Here is a 23049-nt window from a genome sequence, read left to right as displayed (position 1 = left end):
AGAATTAAACAAAATAGTTTAGCAATTTATACTTACAATATGACATTGTAATGTATTCGAATTTTGCTACACGCTGCAGTCATGATAGCTAAAGCAAATGTTTCTAAATTCTAATGTTCCTATGTGTAATACTAATTAATATCAGGTAAAAGGACTTTATAATACAATTAGTAACATACGTCTGCCTTGAGATTGGTAATCACATCCATCCATCTAGGGTCTTGGTATTCATCTTGGGTCTTGGTACTCCATCTTGGGTCTTGCTATCCATCTCGGGTGTTCCGTATGAAAGAGAGTTAAACAAAATAGTTTAGCAATTTATATTTTCAATATGACATAGTAATGTATTCAAATTTTGCTACACGCTGCAGTCATGATAGCTAAAGCAAATGTTTCTAACTTCTATTCTTCCTATGTGTAATACTAATTAATATCAGGTAAAAGGACTTTATAAGACAATTAGTAACTTACGTCTGCCTTGAGATTGGTAATCACATCCATCCATCTTGGGTCTTGCTTTCCATCTTGGGTCTTGGTACTCCATCTTGGGTCTTGCTCTCCATCTCGGGTGTTCCATATGAAAGAGAATTAAACAAAATAGTTTAGCAATTTATACTTACAATATGACATTGTAATGTATTCGAATTTTGCTACACGCTGCAGTCATGATAGCTAAAGCAAATGTTTCTAACTTGTAATGTTCCTATGTGTAATACTAATTAATATCAGGTAAAAGGACTTTATAATACAATTATTAACTTACGTCTGCCTTGAGATTGGTAATCACATCCATCCATCTTGGGTCTTGCTTTCCATCTTGGGTCTTGGTACTCCATCTTGGGTCTTGCTCTCCATCTCGGGTGTTCCATATGAAAGAGAATTAAACAAAATAGTTTAGCAATTTATACTTACAATATGACATTGTAATGTATTCGAATTTTGCTACACGCTGCAGTCATGATAGCTAAAGCAAATGTTTCTAACTTCTAATGTTCCTATGTGTAATACTAATTAATATCAGGTAAAAGGACTTTATAAGACAATTATTAACTTACGTCTGCCTTGAGATTGGTAATCACATCCATCCATCTTGGGTCTTGCTTTCCATCTTGGGTCTTGGTACTCCATCTTGGGTCTTGCTATCCATCTCGGGTGTTCCATATGAAAGAGAATTAAACAAAATAGTTTAGCAATTTATACTTACAATATGACATTGCAATGTATTCGAATTTTGCTACACGCTGCAGTCATGATAGCTAAAGCAAATGTTTCTAACTTCTAATGTTCCTATGTGTAATACTAATTAATATCAGGTAAAAGGACTTTATAAGACAATTATTAACTTACGTCTGCCTTGAGATTGGTAATCACATCCATCCATCTTGGGTCTTGCTTTCCATCTTGGGTCTTGGTACTCCATCTTGGGTCTTGCTATCCATCTCGGGTGTTCCATATGAAAGAGAATTAAACAAAATAGTTTAGCAATTTATACTTACAATATGACATTGTAATGTATTCGAATTTTGCTACACGCTGCAGTCATGGTAGCTAAAGCAAATGTTTCTAACTTCTAATGTTCCTATGTGTAATACTAATTAATATCAGGTAAAAGGACTTTATAAGACAATTATTAACTTACGTCTGCCTTGAGATTGGTAATCACATCCATCCATCTTGGGTCTTGCTTTCCATCTTGGGTCTTGGTACTCCATCTTGGGTCTTGCTATCCATCTCGGGTGTTCCATATGAAAGAGAATTAAACAAAATAGTTTAGCAATTTATATTTTCAATATGATATTGTAATGTATTCAAATTTTGCTACACGCTGCAGTCATGATAGCTAAAGCAAATGTTTCTAACTTGTAATGTTCCTATGTGTAATACTAATTAATATCAGGTAAAAGAACTTTATAATACAATTAGTAACTTACGTCTGCCTTGAGATTGGTAATCACATCCATCCATCTTGGGTCTTGCTTTCCATCTTGGGTCTTGGTACTCCATCTTGGGTCTTGCTATCCATCTCGGGTGTTCCATATGAAAGAGAATTAAACAAAATAGTTTAGCAATTTATACTTACAATATGACATTGTAATGTATTCAAATTTTGCTACACGCTGCAGTCATGATAGCTAAAGCAAATGTTTCTAACTTCTATTTTTCCTATGTGTAATACTAATTAATATCAGGTAAAAGGACTTTATAATACAATTATTAACTTACGTCTGCCTTGAGATTGGTAATCACATCCATCCATCTTGGGTCTTGCTTTCCATCTTGGGTCTTGGTACTCCATCTTGGGTCTTGCTATCCATCTCGGGTGTTCCATATGAAAGAGAATTAAACAAAATAGTTTAGCAATTTATACTTACAATATGACATTGTAATGTATTCGAATTTTGCTACACGCTGCAGTCATGGTAGCTAAAGCAAATGTTTCTAACTTCTAATGTTCCTATGTGTAATACTAATTAATATCAGGTAAAAGGACTTTATAAGACAATTATTAACTTACGTCTGCCTTGAGATTGGTAATCACATCCATCCATCTTGGGTCTTGCTTTCCATCTTGGGTCTTGGTACTCCATCTTGGGTCTTGCTATCCATCTCGGGTGTTCCATATGAAAGAGAATTAAACAAAATAGTTTAGCAATTTATATTTTCAATATGATATTGTAATGTATTCAAATTTTGCTACACGCTGCAGTCATGATAGCTAAAGCAAATGTTTCTAACTTCTAATGTTCCTATGTGTAATACTAATTAATATCAGGTAAAAGGACTTTATAATACAATTAGTAACTTACGTCTGCCTTGAGATTGGTAATCACATCCATCCATCTTGGGTCTTGCTTTCCATCTTGGGTCTTGGTACTCCATCTTGGATCTTGCTATCCATCTCGGGTGTTCCATATGAAAGAGAATTAAACAAAATAGTTTAGCAATTTATACTTACAATATGACATTGTAATGTATTCAAATTTTGCTACACGCTGCAGTCATGATAGCTAAAGCAAATGTTTCTAAATTCTAATGTTCCTATGTGTAATACTAATTAATATCAGGTAAAAGGACTTTATAAGACAATTATTAACTTACGTCTGCCTTGAGATTGGTAATCACATCCATCCATCTAGGGTCTTGGTATCCATCTTGGGTCTTGGTACTCCATCTTGGGTCTTGCTATCCATCTCGGGTGTTCCATATGAAAGAGAGTTAAACAAAATAGTTTAGCAATTTATATTTTCAATATGACATTGTAATGTATTCAAATTTTGCTACACGCTGCAGTCATGATAGCTAAAGCAAATGTTTTTAACTTCTATTCTTCCTATGTGTAATACTAATTAATATCAGGTAAAAGGACTTTATAAGACAATTAGTAACTTACGTCTGCCTTGAGATTGGTAATCACATCCATCCATCTTGGGTCTTGCTTTCCATCTTGGGTCTTGGTACTCCATCTTGGGTCTTGCTCTCCATCTCGGGTGTTCCATATGAAAGAGAATTAAACAAAATAGTTTAGCAATTTATACTTACAACATGACATTGTAATGTATTCGAATTTTGCTACACGCTGCAGTCATGATAGCTAAAGCAAATGTTTCTAACTTCTAATGTTCCTATGTGTAATACTAATTAATATCAGGTAAAAGGACTTTATAATACAATTATTAACTTACGTCTGCCTTGAGATTGGTAATCACATCCATCCATCTTGGGTCTTGCTTTCCATCTTGGGTCTTGGTACTCCATCTTGGGTCTTGCTCTCCATCTCGGGTGTTCCATATGAAAGAGAATTAAACAAAATAGTTTAGCAATTTATACTTACAATATGACATTGTAATGTATTCGAATTTTGCTACACGCTGCAGTCATGATAGCTAAAGCAAATGTTTCTAACTTCTAATGTTCCTATGTGTAATACTAATTAATATCAGGTAAAAGGACTTTATAAGACAATTATTAACTTACGTCTGCCTTGAGATTGGTAATCACATCCATCCATCTTGGGTCTTGCTTTCCATCTTGGGTCTTGGTACTCCATCTTGGGTCTTGCTATCCATCTCGGGTGTTCCATATGAAAGAGAATTAAACAAAATAGTTTAGCAATTTATACTTACAATATGACATTGCAATGTATTCGAATTTTGCTACACGCTGCAGTCATGATAGCTAAAGCAAATGTTTCTAACTTCTAATGTTCCTATGTGTAATACTAATTAATATCAGGTAAAAGGACTTTATAAGACAATTATTAACTTACGTCTGCCTTGAGATTGGTAATCACATCCATCCATCTTGGGTCTTGCTTTCCATCTTGGGTCTTGGTACTCCATCTTGGGTCTTGCTCTCCATCTCGGGTGTTCCATATGAAAGAGAATTAAACAAAATAGTTTAGCAATTTATACTTACAATATGACATTGTAATGTATTCGAATTTTGCTACACGCTGCAGTCATGATAGCTAAAGCAAATGTTTCTAACTTCTAATGTTCCTATGTGTAATACTAATTAATATCAGGTAAAAGGACTTTATAAGACAATTATTAACTTACGTCTGCCTTGAGATTGGTAATCACATCCATCCATCTTGGGTCTTGCTTTCCATCTTGGGTCTTGGTACTCCATCTTGGGTCTTGCTATCCATCTCGGGTGTTCCATATGAAAGAGAATTAAACAAAATAGTTTAGCAATTTATACTTACAATATGACATTGTAATGTATTCGAATTTTGCTACACGCTGCAGTCATGGTAGCTAAAGCAAATGTTTCTAACTTCTAATGTTCCTATGTGTAATACTAATTAATATCAGGTAAAAGGACTTTATAAGACAATTATTAACTTACGTCTGCCTTGAGATTGGTAATCACATCCATCCATCTTGGGTCTTGCTTTCCATCTTGGGTCTTGGTACTCCATCTTGGGTCTTGCTATCCATCTCGGGTGTTCCATATGAAAGAGAATTAAACAAAATAGTTTAGCAATTTATATTTTCAATATGATATTGTAATGTATTCAAATTTTGCTACACGCTGCAGTCATGATAGCTAAAGCAAATGTTTCTAACTTGTAATGTTCCTATGTGTAATACTAATTAATATCAGGTAAAAGAACTTTATAATACAATTAGTAACTTACGTCTGCCTTGAGATTGGTAATCACATCCATCCATCTTGGGTCTTGCTTTCCATCTTGGGTCTTGGTACTCCATCTTGGGTCTTGCTATCCATCTCGGGTGTTCCATATGAAAGAGAATTAAACAAAATAGTTTAGCAATTTATACTTACAATATGACATTGTAATGTATTCAAATTTTGCTACACGCTGCAGTCATGATAGCTAAAGCAAATGTTTCTAACTTCTATTTTTCCTATGTGTAATACTAATTAATATCAGGTAAAAGGACTTTATAATACAATTATTAACTTACGTCTGCCTTGAGATTGGTAATCACATCCATCCATCTTGGGTCTTGCTTTCCATCTTGGGTCTTGGTACTCCATCTTGGGTCTTGCTATCCATCTCGGGTGTTCCATATGAAAGAGAATTAAACAAAATAGTTTAGCAATTTATACTTACAATATGACATTGTAATGTATTCAAATTTTGCTACACGCTGCAGTCATGATAGCTAAAGCAAATGTTTCTAACTTCTATTTTTCCTATGTGTAATACTAATTAATATCAGGTAAAAGGACTTTATAATACAATTATTAACTTACGTCTACCTTGAGATTGGTAATCACATCCATCCATCTTGGGTCTTGCTTTCCATCTTGGGTCTTGGTACTCCATCTTGGGTCTTGCTATCCATCTCGGGTGTTCCATATGAAAGAGAATTAAACAAAATAGTTTAGCAATTTATACTTACAATATGACATTGTAATGTATTCGAATTTTGCTACACGCTGCAGTCATGGTAGCTAAAGCAAATGTTTCTAACTTCTAATGTTCCTATGTGTAATACTAATTAATATCAGGTAAAAGGACTTTATAAGACAATTATTAACTTACGTCTGCCTTGAGATTGGTAATCACATCCATCCATCTTGGGTCTTGCTTTCCATCTTGGGTCTTGGTACTCCATCTTGGGTCTTGCTATCCATCTCGGGTGTTCCATATGAAAGAGAATTAAACAAAATAGTTTAGCAATTTATATTTTCAATATGATATTGTAATGTATTCAAATTTTGCTACACGCTGCAGTCATGATAGCTAAAGCAAATGTTTCTAACTTCTAATGTTCCTATGTGTAATACTAATTAATATCAGGTAAAAGGACTTTATAATACAATTAGTAACTTACGTCTGCCTTGAGATTGGTAATCACATCCATCCATCTTGGGTCTTGCTTTCCATCTTGGGTCTTGGTACTCCATCTTGGATCTTGCTATCCATCTCGGGTGTTCCATATGAAAGAGAATTAAACAAAATAGTTTAGCAATTTATACTTACAATATGACATTGTAATGTATTCAAATTTTGCTACACGCTGCAGTCATGATAGCTAAAGCAAATGTTTCTAACTTCTAATGTTCCTATGTGTAATACTAATTAATATCAGGTAAAAGGACTTTATAATACAATTATTAACTTACGTCTGCCTTGAGATTGGTAATCACATCCATCCATCTTGGGTCTTGCTTTCCATCTTGGGTCTTGGTACTCCATCTTGGGTCTTGCTATCCATCTCGGGTGTTCCATATGAAAGAGAATTAAACAAAATAGTTTAGCAATTTATACTTACAATATGACATTGTAATGTATTCAAATTTTGCTACACGCTGCAGTCATGATAGCTAAAGCAAATGTTTCTAACTTCTATTTTTCCTATGTGTAATACTAATTAATATCAGGTAAAAGGACTTTATAATACAATTATTAACTTACGTCTGCCTTGAGATTGGTAATCACATCCATCCATCTTGGGTCTTGCTTTCCATCTTGGGTCTTGGTACTCCATCTTGGGTCTTGCTATCCATCTCGGGTGTTCCATATGAAAGAGAATTAAACAAAATAGTTTAGCAATTTATACTTACAATATGACATTGTAATGTATTCGAATTTTGCTACACGCTGCAGTCATGGTAGCTAAAGCAAATGTTTCTAACTTCTAATGTTCCTATGTGTAATACTAATTAATATCAGGTAAAAGGACTTTATAAGACAATTATTAACTTACGTCTGCCTTGAGATTGGTAATCACATCCATCCATCTTGGGTCTTGCTTTCCATCTTGGGTCTTGGTACTCCATCTTGGGTCTTGCTATCCATCTCGGGTGTTCCATATGAAAGAGAATTAAACAAAATAGTTTAGCAATTTATATTTTCAATATGATATTGTAATGTATTCAAATTTTGCTACACGCTGCAGTCATGATAGCTAAAGCAAATGTTTCTAACTTCTAATGTTCCTATGTGTAATACTAATTAATATCAGGTAAAAGGACTTTATAATACAATTAGTAACTTACGTCTGCCTTGAGATTGGTAATCACATCCATCCATCTTGGGTCTTGCTTTCCATCTTGGGTCTTGGTACTCCATCTTGGATCTTGCTATCCATCTCGGGTGTTCCATATGAAAGAGAATTAAACAAAATAGTTTAGCAATTTATACTTACAATATGACATTGTAATGTATTCAAATTTTGCTACACGCTGCAGTCATGATAGCTAAAGCAAATGTTTCTAACTTCTAATGTTCCTATGTGTAATACTAATTAATATCAGGTAAAAGGACTTTATAATACAATTAGTAACTTACGTCTGCCTTGAGATTGGTAATCACATCCATCCATCTTGGGTCTTGCTTTCCATCTTGGGTCTTGGTACTCCATCTTGGGTCTTGCTATCCATCTCGGGTGTTCCATATGAAAGAGAATTAAACAAAATAGTTTAGCAATTTATACTTACAATATGACATTGTAATGTATTCGAATTTTGCTACACGCTGCAGTCATGATAGCTAAAGCAAATGTTTCTAAATTCTAATGTTCCTATGTGTAATACTAATTAATATCAGGTAAAAGGACTTTATAATACAATTAGTAACTTACGTCTGCCTTGAGATTGGTAATCACATCCATCCATCTAGGGTCTTGGTATTCATCTTGGGTCTTGGTACTCCATCTTGGGTCTTGCTATCCATCTCGGGTGTTCCATATGAAAGAGAATTAAACAAAATAGTTTAGCAATTTATACTTACAATATGACATTGTAATGTATTCAAATTTTGCTACACGCTGCAGTCATGATAGCTAAAGCAAATGTTTCTAAATTCTAATGTTCCTATGTGTAATACTAATTAATATCAGGTAAAAGGACTTTATAAGACAATTAGTAACTTACGTCTGCCTTGAGATTGGTAATCACATCCATCCATCTAGGGTCTTGGTATCCATCTTGGGTCTTGGTACACCATCTTGGGTCTTGCTATCCATCTCGGGTGTTCCATATGAAAGAGAGTTAAACAAAATAGTTTAGCAATTTATATTTTCAATATGACATTGTAATGTATTCAAATTTTGCTACACGCTGCAGTCATGATAGCTAAAGCAAATGTTTCTAACTTCTATTCTTCCTATGTGTAATACTAATTAATATCAGGTAAAAGGACTTTATAAGACAATTAGTAACTTACGTCTGCCTTGAGATTGGTAATCACATCCATCCATCTTGGGTCTTGCTTTCGATCTTGGGTCTTGGTACTCCATCTTGGGTCTTGCTCTCCATCTCGGGTGTTCCATATGAAAGAGAATTAAACAAAATAGTTTAGCAATTTATACTTACAATATGACATTGTAATGTATTCGAATTTTGCTACACGCTGCAGTCATGATAGCTAAAGCAAATGTTTCTAAATTCTAATGTTCCTATGTGTAATACTAATTAATATCAGGTAAAAGGACTTTATAAGACAATTATTAACTTACGTCTGCCTTGAGATTGGTAATCACATCCATCCATCTTGGGTCTTGCTTTCCATCTTGGGTCTTGGTACTCCATCTTGGGTCTTGCTATCCATCTCGGGTGTTCCATATGAAAGAGAATTAAACAAAATAGTTTAGCAATTTATATTTTCAATATGATATTGTAATGTATTCAAATTTTGCTACACGCTGCAGTCATGATAGCTAAAGCAAATGTTTCTAACTTCTAATGTTCCTATGTGTAATACTAATTAATATCAGGTAAAAGGACTTTATAATACAATTAGTAACTTACGTCTGCCTTGAGATTGGTAATCACATCCATCCATCTTGGGTCTTGCTTTCCATCTTGGGTCTTGGTACTCCATCTTGGATCTTGCTATCCATCTCGGGTGTTCCATATGAAAGAGAATTAAACAAAATAGTTTAGCAATTTATACTTACAATATGACATTGTAATGTATTCAAATTTTGCTACACGCTGCAGTCATGATAGCTAAAGCAAATGTTTCTAAATTCTAATGTTCCTATGTGTAATACTAATTAATATCAGGTAAAAGGACTTTATAAGACAATTAGTAACTTACGTCTGCCTTGAGATTGGTAATCACATCCATCCATCTTGGGTCTTGCTTTCCATCTTGGGTCTTGGTACTCCATCTTGGGTCTTGCTCTCCATCTCGGGTGTTCCATATGAAAGAGAATTAAACAAAATAGTTTAGCAATTTATACTTACAACATGACATTGTAATGTATTCGAATTTTGCTACACGCTGCAGTCATGATAGCTAAAGCAAATGTTTCTAACTTCTAATGTTCCTATGTGTAATACTAATTAATATCAGGTAAAAGGACTTTATAATACAATTATTAACTTACGTCTGCCTTGAGATTGGTAATCACATCCATCCATCTTGGGTCTTGCTTTCCATCTTGGGTCTTGGTACTCCATCTTGGGTCTTGCTATCCATCTCGGGTGTTCCATATGAAAGAGAATTAAACAAAATAGTTTAGCAATTTATACTTACAATATGACATTGTAATGTATTCGAATTTTGCTACACGCTGCAGTCATGATAGCTAAAGCAAATGTTTCTAAATTCTAATGTTCCTATGTGTAATACTAATTAATATCAGGTAAAAGGACTTTATAATACAATTAGTAACATACGTCTGCCTTGAGATTGGTAATCACATCCATCCATCTAGGGTCTTGGTATTCATCTTGGGTCTTGGTACTCCATCTTGGGTCTTGCTATCCATCTCGGGTGTTCCGTATGAAAGAGAGTTAAACAAAATAGTTTAGCAATTTATATTTTCAATATGACATAGTAATGTATTCAAATTTTGCTACACGCTGCAGTCATGATAGCTAAAGCAAATGTTTCTAACTTCTATTCTTCCTATGTGTAATACTAATTAATATCAGGTAAAAGGACTTTATAAGACAATTAGTAACTTACGTCTGCCTTGAGATTGGTAATCACATCCATCCATCTTGGGTCTTGCTTTCCATCTTGGGTCTTGGTACTCCATCTTGGGTCTTGCTCTCCATCTCGGGTGTTCCATATGAAAGAGAATTAAACAAAATAGTTTAGCAATTTATACTTACAATATGACATTGTAATGTATTCGAATTTTGCTACACGCTGCAGTCATGATAGCTAAAGCAAATGTTTCTAACTTCTAATGTTCCTATGTGTAATACTAATTAATATCAGGTAAAAGGACTTTATAATACAATTATTAACTTACGTCTGTCTTGAGATTGGTAATCACATCCATCCATCTTGGGTCTTGCTTTCCATCTTGGGTCTTGGTACTCCATCTTGGGTCTTGCTATCCATCTCGGGTGTTCCATATGAAAGAGAATTAAACAAAATAGTTTAGCAATTTATACTTACAATATGACATTGTAATGTATTCGAATTTTGCTACACGCTGCAGTCATGATAGCTAAAGCAAATGTTTCTAACTTCTAATGTTCCTATGTGTAATACTAATTAATATCAGGTAAAAGGACTTTATAAGACAATTATTAACTTACGTCTGCCTTGAGATTGGTAATCACATCCATCCATCTTGGGTCTTGCTTTCCATCTTGGGTCTTGGTACTCCATCTTGGGTCTTGCTATCCATCTCGGGTGTTCCATATGAAAGAGAATTAAACAAAATAGTTTAGCAATTTATATTTTCAATATGATATTGTAATGTATTCAAATTTTGCTACACGCTGCAGTCATGATAGCTAAAGCAAATGTTTCTAAATTCTAATGTTCCTATGTGTAATACTAATTAATATCAGGTAAAAGGACTTTATAATACAATTAGTAACATACGTCTGCCTTGAGATTGGTAATCACATCCATCCATCTAGGGTCTTGGTATTCATCTTGGGTCTTGGTACTCCATCTTGGGTCTTGCTATCCATCTCGGGTGTTCCGTATGAAAGAGAGTTAAACAAAATAGTTTAGCAATTTATATTTTCAATATGACATAGTAATGTATTCAAATTTTGCTACACGCTGCAGTCATGATAGCTAAAGCAAATGTTTCTAACTTCTATTCTTCCTATGTGTAATACTAATTAATATCAGGTAAAAGGACTTTATAAGACAATTAGTAACTTACGTCTGCCTTGAGATTGGTAATCACATCCATCCATCTTGGGTCTTGCTTTCCATCTTGGGTCTTGGTACTCCATCTTGGGTCTTGCTCTCCATCTCGGGTGTTCCATATGAAAGAGAATTAAACAAAATAGTTTAGCAATTTATACTTACAATATGACATTGTAATGTATTCGAATTTTGCTACACGCTGCAGTCATGATAGCTAAAGCAAATGTTTCTAACTTCTAATGTTCCTATGTGTAATACTAATTAATATCAGGTAAAAGGACTTTATAATACAATTATTAACTTACGTCTGTCTTGAGATTGGTAATCACATCCATCCATCTTGGGTCTTGCTTTCCATCTTGGGTCTTGGTACTCCATCTTGGGTCTTGCTATCCATCTCGGGTGTTCCATATGAAAGAGAATTAAACAAAATAGTTTAGCAATTTATACTTACAATATGACATTGTAATGTATTCGAATTTTGCTACACGCTGCAGTCATGATAGCTAAAGCAAATGTTTCTAACTTCTAATGTTCCTATGTGTAATACTAATTAATATCAGGTAAAAGGACTTTATAAGACAATTATTAACTTACGTCTGCCTTGAGATTGGTAATCACATCCATCCATCTTGGGTCTTGCTTTCCATCTTGGGTCTTGGTACTCCATCTTGGGTCTTGCTATCCATCTCGGGTGTTCCATATGAAAGAGAATTAAACAAAATAGTTTAGCAATTTATATTTTCAATATGATATTGTAATGTATTCAAATTTTGCTACACGCTGCAGTCATGATAGCTAAAGCAAATGTTTCTAACTTCTAATGTTCCTATGTGTAATACTAATTAATATCAGGTAAAAGGACTTTATAATACAATTAGTAACTTACGTCTGCCTTGAGATTGGTAATCACATCCATCCATCTTGGGTCTTGCTTTCCATCTTGGGTCTTGGTACTCCATCTTGGATCTTGCTATCCATCTCGGGTGTTCCATATGAAAGAGAATTAAACAAAATAGTTTAGCAATTTATACTTACAATATGACATTGTAATGTATTCAAATTTTGCTACACGCTGCAGTCATGATAGCTAAAGCAAATGTTTCTAAATTCTAATGTTCCTATGTGTAATACTAATTAATATCAGGTAAAAGGACTTTATAAGACAATTAGTAACTTACGTCTGCCTTGAGATTGGTAATCACATCCATCCATCTTGGGTCTTGCTTTCCATCTTGGGTCTTGGTACTCCATCTTGGGTCTTGCTCTCCATCTCGGGTGTTCCATATGAAAGAGAATTAAACAAAATAGTTTAGCAATTTATACTTACAACATGACATTGTAATGTATTCGAATTTTGCTACACGCTGCAGTCATGATAGCTAAAGCAAATGTTTCTAACTTCTAATGTTCCTATGTGTAATACTAATTAATATCAGGTAAAAGGACTTTATAATACAATTATTAACTTACGTCTGCCTTGAGATTGGTAATCACATCCATCCATCTTGGGTCTTGCTTTCCATCTTGGGTCTTGGTACTCCATCTTGGGTCTTGCTATCCATCTCGGGTGTTCCATATGAAAGAGAATTAAACAAAATAGTTTAGCAATTTATACTTACAATATGACATTGTAATGTATTCGAATTTTGCTACACGCTGCAGTCATGATAGCTAAAGCAAATGTTTCTAAATTCTAATGTTCCTATGTGTAATACTAATTAATATCAGGTAAAAGGACTTTATAATACAATTAGTAACATACGTCTGCCTTGAGATTGGTAATCACATCCATCCATCTAGGGTCTTGGTATTCATCTTGGGTCTTGGTACTCCATCTTGGGTCTTGCTATCCATCTCGGGTGTTCCGTATGAAAGAGAGTTAAACAAAATAGTTTAGCAATTTATATTTTCAATATGACATTGTAATGTATTCAAATTTTGCTACACGCTGCAGTCATGATAGCTAAAGCAAATGTTTCTAACTTCTATTCTTCCTATGTGTAATACTAATTAATATCAGGTAAAAGGACTTTATAAGACAATTAGTAACTTACGTCTGCCTTGAGATTGGTAATCACATCCATCCATCTTGGGTCTTGCTTTCCATCTTGGGTCTTGGTACTCCATCTTGGGTCTTGCTCTCCATCTCGGGTGTTCCATATGAAAGAGAATTAAACAAAATAGTTTAGCAATTTATACTTACAATATGACATTGTAATGTATTCGAATTTTGCTACACGCTGCAGTCATGATAGCTAAAGCAAATGTTTCTAACTTCTAATGTTCCTATGTGTAATACTAATTAATATCAGGTAAAAGGACTTTATAATACAATTATTAACTTACGTCTGTCTTGAGATTGGTAATCACATCCATCCATCTTGGGTCTTGCTTTCCATCTTGGGTCTTGGTACTCCATCTTGGGTCTTGCTATCCATCTCGGGTGTTCCATATGAAAGAGAATTAAACAAAATAGTTTAGCAATTTATACTTACAATATGACATTGTAATGTATTCGAATTTTGCTACACGCTGCAGTCATGATAGCTAAAGCAAATGTTTCTAACTTCTAATGTTCCTATGTGTAATACTAATTAATATCAGGTAAAAGGACTTTATAAGACAATTATTAACTTACGTCTGCCTTGAGATTGGTAATCACATCCATCCATCTTGGGTCTTGCTTTCCATCTTGGGTCTTGGTACTCCATCTTGGGTCTTGCTATCCATCTCGGGTGTTCCATATGAAAGAGAATTAAACAAAATAGTTTAGCAATTTATACTTACAATATGACATTGTAATGTATTCAAATTTTGCTACACGCTGCAGTCATGATAGCTAAAGCAAATGTTTCTAAATTCTAATGTTCCTATGTGTAATACTAATTAATATCAGGTAAAAGGACTTTATAAGACAATTAGTAACTTACGTCTGCCTTGAGATTGGTAATCACATCCATCCATCTAGGGTCTTGGTATCCATCTTGGGTCTTGGTACTCCATCTTGGGTCTTGCTATCCATCTCGGGTGTTCCATATGAAAGAGAGTTAAACAAAATAGTTTAGCAATTTATATTTTCAATATGACATTGTAATGTATTCAAATTTTGCTACACGCTGCAGTCATGATAGCTAAAGCAAATGTTTCTAACTTCTATTCTTCCTATGTGTAATACTAATTAATATCAGGTAAAAGGACTTTATAAGACAATTAGTAACTTACGTCTGCCTTGAGATTGGTAATCACATCCATCCATCTTGGGTCTTCCTTTCGATCTTGGGTCTTGGTACTCCATCTTGGGTCTTGCTCTCCATCTCGGGTGTTCCATATGAAAGAGAATTAAACAAAATAGTTTAGCAATTTATACTTACAATATGACATTGTAATGTATTCGAATTTTGCTACACGCTGCAGTCATGATAGCTAAAGCAAATGTTTCTAACTTCTAATGTTCCTATGTGTAATACTAATTAATATCAGGTAAAAGGACTTTATAATACAATTATTAACTTACGTCTGCCTTGAGATTGGTAATCACATCCATCCATCTTGGGTCTTGCTTTCCATCTTGGGTCTTGGTACTCCATCTTGGGTCTTGCTCTCCATCTCGGGTGTTCCATATGAAAGAGAATTAAACAAAATAGTTTAGCAATTTATACTTACAATATGACATTGTAATGTATTTGAATTTTGCTACACGCTGCAGTCATGATAGCTAAAGCAAATGTTTCTAACTTCTAATGTTCCTATGTGTAATACTAATTAATATCAGGTAAAAGGACTTTATAAGACAATTATTAACTTACGTCTGCCTTGAGATTGGTAATCACATCCATCCATCTTGGGTCTTGCTTTCCATCTTGGGTCTTGGTACTCCATCTTGGGTCTTGCTATCCATCTCGGGTGTTCCATATGAAAGAGAATTAAACAAAATAGTTTAGCAATTTATACTTACAATATGACATTGTAATGTATTCAAATTTTGCTACACGCTGCAGTCATGATAGCTAAAGCAAATGTTTCTAAATTCTAATGTTCCTATGTGTAATACTAATTAATATCAGGTAAAAGGACTTTATAAGACAATTAGTAACTTACGTCTGCCTTGAGATTGGTAATCACATCCATCCATCTAGGGTCTTGGTATCCATCTTGGGTCTTGGTACTCCATCTTGGGTCTTGCTATCCATCTCGGGTGTTCCATATGAAAGAGAGTTAAACAAAATAGTTTAGCAATTTATATTTTCAATATGACATTGTAATGTATTCAAATTTTGCTACACGCTGCAGTCATGATAGCTAAAGCAAATGTTTCTAACTTCTATTCTTCCTATGTGTAATACTAATTAATATCAGGTAAAAGGACTTTATAAGACAATTAGTAACTTACGTCTGCCTTGAGATTGGTAATCACATCCATCCATCTTGGGTCTTGCTTTCCATCTTGGGTCTTGGTACTCCATTTTGGGTCTTGCTCTCCATCTCGGGTGTTCCATATGAAAGAGAATTAAACAAAATAGTTTAGCAATTTATACTTACAATATGACATTGTAATGTATTCGAATTTTGCTACACGCTGCAGTCATGATAGCTAAAGCAAATGTTTCTAACTTCTAATGTTCCTATGTGTAATACTAATTAATATCAGGTAAAAGGACTTTATAATACAATTATTAACTTACGTCTGCCTTGAGATTGGTAATCACATCCATCCATCTTGGGTCTTGCTTTCCATCTTGGGTCTTGGTACTCCATCTTGGGTCTTGCTATCCATCTCGGGTGTTCCATATGAAAGAGAATTAAACAAAATAGTTTAGCAATTTATACTTACAATATGACATTGTAATGTATTTGAATTTTGCTACACGCTGCAGTCATGATAGCTAAAGCAAATGTTTCTAACTTCTAATGTTCCTATGTGTAATACTGATTAATATCAGGTAAAAGGACTTTATAATACAATTATTAACTTACGTCTGCCTTGAGATTGGTAATCACATCCATCCATCTTGGGTCTTGCTTTCCATCTTGAGTCTTGGTACTCCATCTTGGGTCTTGCTCTCCATCTCCGGTGTTCCATATGAAAGAGAATTAAACAAAATAGTTTAGCAATTTATATTTTCAATATGATATTGTAATGTATTCAAATTTTGCTACACGCTGCAGTCATGATAGCTAAAGCAAATGTTTCTAACTTCTATTCTTCCTATGTGTAATACTAATTAATATCAGGTAAAAGGACTTTATAATACAATTAGTAACTTACGTCTGCCTTGAGATGGTAATCACATCCATCCATCTTGGGTCTTGCTTTCCATCTTGGGTCTTGGTACTCCATCTTGGATCTTGCTATCCATCTCGGGTGTTCCATATGAAAGAGAATTAAACAAAATAGTTTAGCAATTTATACTTACAATATGACATTGTAATGTATTCGAATTTTGCTACACGCTGCAGTCATGATAGCTAAAGCAAATGTTTCTAACTTCTATTTTTCCTATGTGTAATACTAATTAATATCAGGTAAAAGGACTTTATAAGACAATTAGTAACTTACGTCTGCCTTGAGATTGGTAATCACATCCATCCATCTAGGGTCTTGGTATCCATCTTGGGTCTTGGTACTCCATCTTGGGTCTTGCTATCCATCTCGGGTGTTCCATATGAAAGAGAATTAAACAAAATAGTTTAGCAATTTATACTTACAATATGACATTGCAATGTATTCGAATTTTGCTACACGCTGCAGTCATGATAGCTAAAGCAAATGTTTCTAACTTCTAATGTTCCTATGTGTAATACTAATTAATATCAGGTAAAAGGACTTTATAATACAATTAGTAACTTACGTCTGCCTTGAGATTGGTAATCACATCCATCCATCTTGGGTCTTGCTTTCCATCTTGGGTCTTGGTACTCCATCTTGGGTCTTGCTATCCATCTCGGGTGTTCCATATGAAAGAGAGTTAAACAAAATAGTTTAGCAATTTATATTTTCAATATGACATTGTAATGTATTCAAATTTTGCTACACGCTGCAGTCATGATAGCTAAAGCAAATGTTTCTAACTTCTATTCTTCCTATGTGTAATACTAATTAATATCAGGTAAAAGGACTTTATAAGACAATTAGTAACTTACGTCTGCCTTGAGATTGGTAATCACATCCATCCATCGTGGGTCTTGCTTTCCATCTTGGGTCTTTGTACTCCATCTTGGATCTTGCTATCCATCTCGGGTGTTCCATATGAAAGAGAATTAAACAAAATAGTTGAGCAATTTATACTTACAATATGACATTGTAATGTATTCGAATTTTGCTACACGCTGTAGTCATGATAGCTAAAGCAAATGTTTCTAACTTCTATTTTTCCTATGTGTAATACTAATTAATATCAGGTAAAAGGACTTTATAAGACAATTAGTAACTTACGTCTGCCTTGAGATTGGTAATCACATCCATCCATCTAGGGTCTTGGTATCCATCTTGGGTCTTGGTACTCCATCTTGGGTCTTGCTATCCATCTCGGGTGTTCCATATGAAAGAGAATTAAACAAAATAGTTTAGCAATTTATACTTACAATATGACATTGCAATGTATTCGAATTTTGCTACACGCTGCAGTCATGATAGCTAAAGCAAATGTTTCTAACTTCTAATGTTCCTATGTGTAATACTAATTAATATCAGGTAAAAGGACTTTATAATACAATTAGTAACTTACGTCTGCCTTGAGATTGGTAATCACATCCATCCATCTTGGGTCTTGCTTTCCATCTTGGGTCTTGGTACTCCATCTTGGGTCTTGCTATCCATCTCGGGTGTTCCATATGAAAGAGAGTTAAACAAAATAGTTTAGCAATTTATATTTTCAATATGACATTGTAATGTATTCAAATTTTGCTACACGCTGCAGTCATGATAGCTAAAGCAAATGTTTCTAACTTCTATTCTTCCTATGTGTAATACTAATTAATATCAGGTAAAAGGACTTTATAAGACAATTAGTAACTTACGTCTGCCTTGAGATTGGTAATCACATCCATCCATCGTGGGTCTTGCTTTCCATCTTGGGTCTTTGTACTCCATCTTGGGTCTTGCTCTCCATCTCGGGTGTTCCATATGAAAGAGAATTAAACAAAATAGTTTAGCAATTTATACTTACAATATGACATTGTAATGTATTCGAATTTTGCTACACGCTGCAGTCATGATAGCTAAAGCAAATGTTTCTAACTTGTAATGTTCCTATGTGTAATACTAATTAATATCAGGTAAAAGGACTTTATAATACAATTATTAACTTACGTCTGCCTTGAGATTGGTAATCACATCCATCCATCGTGGGTCTTGCTTTCCATCTTGGGTCTTGGTACTCCATCTTGGGTCTTGCTCTCCATCTCGGGTGTTCCATATGAAAGAGAATTAAACAAAATAGTTTAGCAATTTATACTTACAATATGACATTGTAATGTATTCGAATTTTGCTACACGCTGCAGTCATGGTAGCTAAAGCAAATGTTTCTAACTTCTAATGTTCCTATGTGTAATACTAATTAATATCAGGTAAAAGGACTTTATAAGACAATTATTAACTTACGTCTGCCTTGAGATTGGTAATCACATCCATCCATCTTGGGTCTTGCTTTCCATCTTGGGTCTTGGTACTCCATCTTGGGTCTTGCTATCCATCTCGGGTGTTCCATATGAAAGAGAATTAAACAAAATAGTTTAGCAATTTATATTTTCAATATGATATTGTAATGTATTCAAATTTTGCTACACGCTGCAGTCATGATAGCTAAAGCAAATGTTTCTAACTTCTAATGTTCCTATGTGTAATACTAATTAATATCAGGTAAAAGGACTTTATAATACAATTAGTAACTTACGTCTGCCTTGAGATTGGTAATCACATCCATCCATCTTGGGTCTTGCTTTCCATCTTGGGTCTTGGTACTCCATCTTGGATCTTGCTATCCATCTCGGGTGTTCCATATGAAAGAGAATTAAACAAAATAGTTTAGCAATTTATACTTACAATATGACATTGTAATGTATTCAAATTTTGCTACACGCTGCAGTCATGATAGCTAAAGCAAATGTTTCTAAATTCTAATGTTCCTATGTGTAATACTAATTAATATCAGGTAAAAGGACTTTATAAGACAATTATTAACTTACGTCTGCCTTGAGATTGGTAATCACATCCATCCATCTAGGGTCTTGGTATCCATCTTGGGTCTTGGTACTCCATCTTGGGTCTTGCTATCCATCTCGGGTGTTCCATATGAAAGAGAGTTAAACAAAATAGTTTAGCAATTTATATTTTCAATATGACATTGTAATGTATTCAAATTTTGCTACACGCTGCAGTCATGATAGCTAAAGCAAATGTTTTTAACTTCTATTCTTCCTATGTGTAATACTAATTAATATCAGGTAAAATGACTTCATAAGACAATTAGTAACTTACGTCTGCCTTGAGATTGGTAATCACATCCATCCATCTTGGGTCTTGCTTTCCATCTTGGGTCTTGGTACTCCATCTTGGGTCTTGCTCTCCATCTCGGGTGTTCCATATGAAAGAGAATTAAACAAAATAGTTTAGCAATTTATACTTACAACATGACATTGTAATGTATTCGAATTTTGCTACACGCTGCAGTCATGATAGCTAAAGCAAATGTTTCTAACTTCTAATGTTCCTATGTGTAATACTAATTAATATCAGGTAAAAGGACTTTATAATACAATTATTAACTTACGTCTGCCTTGAGATTGGTAATCACATCCATCCATCTTGGGTCTTGCTTTCCATCTTGGGTCTTGGTACTCCATCTTGGGTCTTGCTCTCCATCTCGGGTGTTCCATATGAAAGAGAATTAAACAAAATAGTTTAGCAATTTATACTTACAATATGACATTGTAATGTATTCGAATTTTGCTACACGCTGCAGTCATGATAGCTAAAGCAAATGTTTCTAACTTCTAATGTTCCTATGTGTAATACTAATTAATATCAGGTAAAAGGACTTTATAAGACAATTATTAACTTACGTCTGCCTTGAGATTGGTAATCACATCCATCCATCTTGGGTCTTGCTTTCCATCTTGGGTCTTGGTACTCCATCTTGGGTCTTGCTATCCATCTCGGGTGTTCCATATGAAAGAGAATTAAACAAAATAGTTTAGCAATTTATACTTACAACATGACATTGCAATGTATTCGAATTTTGCTACACGCTGCAGTCATGATAGCTAAAGCAAATGTTTCTAACTTCTAATGTTCCTATGTGTAATACTAATTAATATCAGGTAAAAGGACTTTATAAGACAATTATTAACTTACGTCTGCCTTGAGATTGGTAATCACATCCATCCATCTTGGGTCTTGCTTTCCATCTTGGGTCTTGGTACTCCATCTTGGGTCTTGCTCTCCATCTCGGGTGTTCCATATGAAAGAGAATTAAACAAAATAGTTTAGCAATTTATACTTACAATATGACATTGTAATGTATTCGAATTTTGCTACACGCTGCAGTCATGATAGCTAAAGCAAATGTTTCTAACTTCTAATGTTCCTATGTGTAATACTAATTAATATCAGGTAAAAGGACTTTATAAGACAATTATTAACTTACGTCTGCCTTGAGATTGGTAATCACATCCATCCATCTTGGGTCTTGCTTTCCATCTTGGGTCTTGGTACTCCATCTTGGGTCTTGCTATCCATCTCGGGTGTTCCATATGAAAGAGAATTAAACAAAATAGTTTAGCAATTTATACTTACAATATGACATTGCAATGTATTCGAATTTTGCTACACGCTGCAGTCATGATAGCTAAAGCAAATGTTTCTAACTTCTAATGTTCCTATGTGTAATACTAATTAATATCAGGTAAAAGGACTTTATAAGACAATTATTAACTTACGTCTGCCTTGAGATTGGTAATCACATCCATCCATCTTGGGTCTTGCTTTCCATCTTGGGTCTTGGTACTCCATCTTGGGTCTTGCTATCCATCTCGGGTGTTCCATATGAAAGAGAATTAAACAAAATAGTTTAGCAATTTATATTTTCAATATGACATTGTAATGTATTCAAATTTTGCTACACGCTGCAGTCATGATGGCTAAAGCAAATGTTTCTAACTTCTATTCTTCCTATGTGTAATACTAATTAATATCAGGTAAAAGGACTTTATAAGACAATTATTAACTTACGTCTGCCTTGAGATTGGTAATCACATCCATCCATCGTGGGTCTTGCTTTCCATCTTGGGTCTTGGTACTCCATCTTGGGTCTTGCTATCCATCTCGGGTGTTCCATATGAAAGAGAATTAAACAAAATAGTTTAGCAATTTGTATTTTCAATATGATATTGTAATGTATTCAAATTTTGCTACACGCTGCAGTCATGATAGCTAAAGCAAATGTTTCTAACTTCTAATGTTCCTATGTGTAATACTAATTAATATCAGGTAAAAGGACTTTATAATACAATTAGTAACTTACGTCTGCCTTGAGATTGGTAATCACATCCATCCATCTTGGGTCTTGCTTTCCATCTTGGGTCTTGGTACTCCATCTTGGGTCTTGCTCTCCATCTCGGGTGTTCCATATGAAAGAGAATTAAACAAAATAGTTTAGCAATTTATACTTACAATATGACATTGTAATGTATTCGAATTTTGCTACACGCTGCAGTCATGATAGCTAAAGCAAATGTTTCTAACTTCTAATGTTCCTATGTGTAATACTAATTAATATCAGGTAAAAGGACTTTATAAGACAATTATTAACTTACGTCTGCCTTGAGATTGGTAATCACATCCATCCATCTTGGGTCTTGCTTTCCATCTTGGGTCTTGGTACTCCATCTTGGGTCTTGCTATCCATCTCGGGTGTTCCATATGAAAGAGAATTAAACAAAATAGTTTAGCAATTTATATTTTCAATATGATATTGTAATGTATTCAAATTTTGCTACACGCTGCAGTCATGATAGCTAAAGCAAATGTTTCTAACTTCTAATGTTCCTATGTGTAATACTAATTAATATCAGGTAAAAGGACTTTATAATACAATTAGTAACTTACGTCTGCCTTGAGATTGGTAATCACATCCATCCATCTTGGGTCTTGCTTTCCATCTTGGGTCTTGGTACTCCATCTTGGATCTTGCTATCCATCTCGGGTGTTCCATATGAAAGAGAATTAAACAAAATAGTTTAGCAATTTATACTTACAATATGACATTGTAATGTATTCAAATTTTGCTACACGCTGCAGTCATGATAGCTAAAGCAAATGTTTCTAAATTCTAATGTTCCTATGTGTAATACTAATTAATATCAGGTAAAAGGACTTTATAAGACAATTAGTAACTTACGTCTGCCTTGAGATTGGTAATCACATCCATCCATCTTGGGTCTTGCTTTCCATCTTGGGTCTTGGTACTCCATCTTGGGTCTTGCTCTCCATCTC

Source organism: Glandiceps talaboti, chromosome 14, assembly GCF_964340395.1.
Source record: "Glandiceps talaboti chromosome 14, keGlaTala1.1, whole genome shotgun sequence".
Lineage (NCBI taxonomy): Eukaryota > Metazoa > Hemichordata > Enteropneusta > Spengelidae > Glandiceps > Glandiceps talaboti.
This window is presented reverse-complemented; position numbering follows the sequence as displayed.